Source organism: Cupressus sempervirens, chromosome 10, assembly GCF_028749045.1.
Source record: "Cupressus sempervirens isolate cs-2001-9-10 chromosome 10, ASM2874904v1, whole genome shotgun sequence".
NCBI lineage: Eukaryota > Viridiplantae > Streptophyta > Pinopsida > Cupressales > Cupressaceae > Cupressus > Cupressus sempervirens.
In genome coordinates, this window is record NC_143127.1 from 491240533 (window position 1) to 491247196 (window position 6664).

Genomic DNA, 6664 nt, shown 5'->3' on the forward strand with positions numbered 1-6664 from the left:
GTGTCACGTCTGGAAAGTTAATTGGCTATATTGTATCTACAAATGGAATCGAGGTGGACCCAGAAAAATTACAAGCAATAATAGAAATGTATCCACCCTGTAATATTAGTCAAATGAGGGGATTACAAGGAAGACTTCAATCCATTTGCAGATTCATTTCAAAGTTGGTGGATAGGTCACAACCTTTTACTAAGACAATGCATAAAGGTGTAAAATATGACTGAAACAAAGATTGTGATTAGAGTTTAATGTAGATAAAATAGTATCTTGTCAATCCCCCGATCTTGATGCCTCTTATTTATAGGAAGCCTCTCATTTTGTATATCTCTGCAACAAAGTCATCGCCTAATATCTTGCTAGCTTAGGAGGACAATGAAAACAAGGAACAAGCTATCTACTATCTTAGTCACATGTCAATTTCTTATGAAATGAACTAAAGCATTATTGAAAAAGCTTGCTAGGCAATCGTATTTTCTTCTCAAAAGTTGAGGCACTACATGCTTTCTCAGACTACATGATTGGTTGCTAAAATTAATCCATTGAACTATTTACTTAGCAAGGAAACTCTAATAGGAAGGTTAGCTAAATGGATAATGATACTAAGTGAGTTTGATATTACATATGTTGAAAGAAAGGCTATCAAAGGATAGGAAATTGATGATCAATTAGCAGAAGCATCAATGCAAAGTTGTATACCACTGAATATTGAATTCCTTGATGAATCTATTGTAATGCTAACACGTCAAACATGGGTGATGTTCTTTGACAATTCCTTAACACAACAAGGATCTGGTGTCGGTATCTTATTCATAACACCATAGAAATATTCATTGCCTAATGTGTAGAAGATTCTATTTCCTTGCACAAATAATCTTGCAAAATATGATGCCTTAATTAATGGCATAAAGATTGTAGTTGAATGGTGAGTAGATGAATTGAATATCTTTGGCAATTCATAATTAGTAATCAATCAGGTCAATGATTTTTATCAAACAAAGGATGAGAAGTTGACACCTTATAAATGAATGGTTGATGATTTAAAAAATACTTTGCACATGTCACTATTCAACAAGTTCCTTGGGAAGATAACAAGGTGGTCAATGTAATGGCTACTCTCGCATCCATGCTATAGATTCCTGAGAATGATTTTAGGCATGGATTCCTAGTGGAGACGTTACCCTACCCTACTTATAATTCACCTGAATCTTAGATGATTTTTTATATTGTAGTACATGATTCGTCCTACTACCATTACATCTATTCTTACCTATGTGACCAAATAATTCTGGATAATCTAACCTAGAATGAAAAATATCATCTAATTCGCAATGCATCATGGTATGTCATTATTGCTAATGACTTTTTTAGGAGAGGTCTTGACAATACACTCCTTAGGTGCCTAGAACTCGATGAGTTGAGACATGCATTAATAAATTTACACAAAGGCATTTGTAGATCTCACTCTAATGGCTTGACACTAGCTCATAAACTTATTTGAGCTAGTTACTATTGGCCAAATATGGAGCAAGAGGCATTTAAGTACAGCAAGTCCTACAAAAAAAGCTAGCTCCTTAGAAATATGATTCATGCTCCAGCCAGGGAGCTAATTCCATTTATCATGCTTTGACCATTTCAACAATGGGCCTTTGATCTAGTAGGTCAAATTTATTCATCTTCTTCAAATGGACACAAGAACATTATAACAACTATAGACTACTTCACATAATGGGTGGAAGTAGTCCCTCTTTCTGAGGCTAATGGAAATTGTTTAGCTTTGTTCATTCTTAATTACAACATATGTAGGTATGGTGCACCATCCTCCATCATTACTGCCAATGGGGGATAGTTTAAAAACAAGGATCTCAAAGAGTTATGCTCAAGGTTTAAAATCAAGCAGCATTGGTCTTCTATTCATTACCCCTGTTGGTGTTTGAAAACACTGGAGGGTTTTCAATTATCCCCATTAGAATATGACATATCTAGGGGCAACTAACTCCCATTCACAACATATCATTTTAGACACAAGGCCAACTATAAGGCTTGACCCTTCTTCTACTTCAAGCTCTGCTAAACCTAGGTGGGTAGACCTCATATTCAAATGATACCGTACCAGTGCAAAAACATATCCTTGAATCTATTAAGAAAATTTTACCCTTATTTCTCCTAATGACTCATGAAATGACATAGATCTGTAGTAGAAAATTACAACTCTATGGTATTCACAAGTTGAGTGAGGGCATCACATCTAGGTTCTTCAACATGAAAGGGAAATACAATTGATTATTAATGTTGATTTTCAACAAATCCTCAAACATGTAGCAATAAGAACGAATTGGTCCTAGAAATGATCAGTGCCTAATCCATTGGGAAATTCCATGAATTGAACACATACATCTGTGATATCTAGGACATATTTCATACACCAAGATATCATATCCATTCTATCACTTTGTGATTCAGATGTCGATGTTCATTAAGACCTCATTCTTATGAAATATCCTTCTCAAAATAACCAGCAACCCTATCAAACACATCAAGCATTTACTTGGCCCTTTGTTCCAATAGCAAAACATATGTGACATACAACTTTAAAGGGATGCAAATGGGTCTTAGCTCTTTGTTCCTAGACCACATAGGACTGCAAATTACTGAGATAGGAGATGAGAATCAGAATGAAACTAAAGAAATTCTTCTGCTCTTTGTATTGTTTCCTTGAAATAATACAACCAAATGCATGAAATGAAAAACATGGAAAAACGTAATAGATCTAAACTATCTATATTAACCTTCTTAATGTTGTTCATAAAAGAGAGAATAGTGCTGAAAGAAATGGTTTCAAAGTAAAACATTGGAACCCTGCTGGTATTACCCAAAGAAAACTACCAACCCCTACAATGGAATGAAAGACGGAAAGATATGGGAGAAGATGAATTCTTGGATATGATTTCAGAATGGCATGTGTCCACTTGGAATTTCATCCTTTTTAGTTGCAAAATATCTCTCTTCTTTCTACCCATCTGATCTGATTTGATTTCATCATTAATTTGTAAGAAACTTGCAAAATATCTCCTGCTAAATGATGAAATCCTTTGAGTCACCAAAAATATCTAAGCTGCCACATGAAATGCTAGTGAAATCTTAGTTTTTACTGAATGAATGTGATCAAATTCGACCCAAACTTAGTTTTCACTACCTTCCAACCACATTCAGGTTATTACCTTATCAAAAATTAGTTCTAAACTTCCTCAACTGAATAGTTTTACAAATTAGAAACCTAAGTGAAATCCTCTTATAACTTGAACAAACTGCATCCTATGTAGAAACTAACTCCATAATTGGGAAATTCAGATTCTCCCAATTCTGGAAATATATAATAATGCTACGTTAGCCTCTTAGAAACCCCCAGAATATCAATTTGAAAAACACTCCTCTGGTATAAAACCTTTTCTACAACTGAATGAAATCAAAAATTTCAAAAAAATTTAAAAGTCTAAAGTTGAAACTTTAGAAAATGACCCTTTTAAATTTAAAATGGTTGCATGCATCATCTTTTTGAAAAATAATTTAAAAATTATTTTTTATAATTTTCAATTTTTAACCCCTACCTTCAAATTTGGAGTCAAATTAGGTTTGACTAAATGCCAGATGCCACTCTGTGATTGGTCTGCCTCTGTTCATCAGATGACACATCATCATAGGCCTCGGCCCAATGCCACATGGCAACATACCGCAAGCCCACATTTTTTAACTTTCTTGCAACTTTGTATTGCGGGCATGCATAGACCGTTGCATCGTGACACGTGTCACAATCTTATGCCTTGCCTCTGATCTTGCTCCTGATTGCCATGTCATCACATGCAGAACCCACTTGCCACATGTTTGAATCTCACATTCCTGCATTTGTTATCTCCTAGGCACCTTCATTTGTGAAATTACAGATGTTGTCGATCTTGACACGTGGTGAGATCCTGGTACATATCTGCCACATCAACGCGCTTGCAGATTTGTTCAAAATTTTGCAAAGGCTACAAATTTGATGTCTTCTGGCTGACCACGGGCCCCACCCTCTAACCTGCGGCTTCCCAAAAGCCAATGTCTTTAATTCATTATGCATTGTGTGTGCAATAGTATGTAAACACTTAAAAATCTCCCCACCTGCTCAATGTGGGATAAATTGTTAAGGCCTTTCTCTGTTAAAAACAAAACACGGCTCTCTTTTTAATGCACGGGTTTTATTTGACCCCTGCCTTCATTGTTGCAGCTCCCTCTACACATCTCCTGCTATTCACTACCTTGGACTCCTTTGTTTGTGGTTGCGTGAATTCCTTTTATTCATGTATTTTCCTACTTCTCAAGCATGGAGTTCTATTTTGACTAGCGAAATCTTTGCAAACTCTACCTCTGCCCAACATAGGAGACCTTCCTCTTTATGCTTACTGGGTTGTCTGCCTTGTAAGACAACTCCCTTCCCATTCATGATTGCGTGGGACTTTTTTTTTTATACCTCGTTTTCTCCTGTTGACTGGTGATTTCTCTTATTGTGTAGTGCTCCAAAGACTTTGTAACTCTCCTTGTTATTTGACTAGCATGAGCTCTCTTTGATCATTGTTGCCCACATGGATGCTCTATGTTTTGGACGCAGGCTTCCTCACATTTTTGGTGGAGCTCCCCTTTCAAAATGCAAGTTTCTCCTTCTCCTTAGCGGCTAATGGTGCTTCTAACCTGCTTGCCCTTGTGATGTCTGCCTTTGTAAGATCTTTGACTTCAATTCACACCTCTTCCTTTCCAACGGTTTCCACTCAGCCTTCTCAAATGGTGTGGGAATTTCTTGTATTGATGCTTGGACTCTTTTTCAGCATGGGTGTTTTTGCCTGCATGTAGCAACATCATTTTGTGAACTCCTTTGGAGCTGATTTCTCCCCTACTCTTGCCCATCTCAAAATGATGCAGCCTTGAAGAGCTCAAATAGTAGGGAGTAGCCTTTTTTATTCAACTTTATAGCCATACCAACATCCAAAACAACTATGTGATAATGCATGCCATCTGAGCGTACAGATATATTTCTTGCAACCATTTTTAGAATCATAGGTTTTGTGACTATATCCAATGAATGCAAGGTCAAAGAGGAACAAAACCCCCATCGGAGGCAAATATTACACATGACCAATATATGCCTTACAATATTTAGAAGATACATAATTTGTGTTAACCAGTCGAGCAAAGAAACTATTACACCCCCACCAATATCATGCACTACAAATTTGGCATTTAATGGAATTATGTTTTATTCTACCATCATTTTCACCATGTAGAATCATTGTTTCATTTTATAACACCGATGAATATGATATTTCCATTTTAGCATTACCCCCTTTTTAGTTTCTTGTGCTAGAACCATGCAATTTCTGTGGGGAGTGCTCTAGTAAAGAATAGGCTTTCTGGCTGAATTGTTTGGCTATTTCTTATGGTGGCTTCTTCTATCACATTTTTTCCCACTTAAACATCAATCTTCACTTGTATATATCTAAAATTTATAAAGCTCAAATTTCAAGAGATAAGTCTATGAGATTCTTTGACCTATAAGATTTTACTTCTTAAAAATTTCACAGAATAAGGAAAAGTTTCTTGGTTGACTAGTAGATCATCCTCCTCATCAAAATCCTTAACAATCTCAAAAATACTCACAATAGGAGATTTGGGGTTCATTAGTCTAATCACTAGTGCTACCACTCTCTTTCTAGAATCAAGATGATTGAGAGATTTGACTACTTCCATGCAAGGAACTTGGCATCTCAGGGCTCATAAGTCATGAAAACTCATACAATCATATTGATTGTTATCATTAAAACATCTCTTTTAAAATTTATGCTTGATCAATTTGCTGAAACAGGTCGGGCCCCCCAAAGTGGGTCCAACTAAAAAAAATTTGAATTCAAACACCTGAACTATCAAACTGATCCACCAATCACCCAAAAGAAACTAAAATCAATTTGCATCATTGATTCAACTTTTAAAACTCGCTTTCACTTCTTCTTGCAAACTGTTAATCTAATGCCAGGAGCTCCTTTGACTAGCTTTAAAAACTTACCTGAACAGATAATCAAGCTTTGAAATTTGGGATATTGATTCTCTATTCCATACATTTTTACCCTGTCGAATCTCATCTCATGAAGAATTACTAGTCGAAAGATATTCGCTATCAAAGTTGCTCTCTCAAAATCATCTGCAGATAAACATGTCAGAAAACACTAAATTGCATTTGGATTTGGCTTTGAAGACTGAGCAAACTGACACTTGGGGGCACAAAAATTGGGGCATTGGTTCACTATCATGAGGAGAGTATAAATTTGCAATTTAGGTTCATGAAGAATAACTGGATGCAAATGGTGAGCGGTCAAAGTGGGCTATTCATAATTTTGCAGATTGAAAGCATTGACAGAACATTTTTTGTGAATGGATTTCACCTAGGAAAGTGTGCAAATGGATTCATTGATATGTGAAAATTGGCACACTTAAAATATTTTGGGAGGACAACATAGTGGTACAATCCATTTAATGTAGGAAATCATGAATTTCAAGATATAACATCACGAACAGGGGTTCTGATGCATCTGCATTTCTTGACACCAGTAAAAAGATAAAAATTGTGTTTGGAATCGCATTT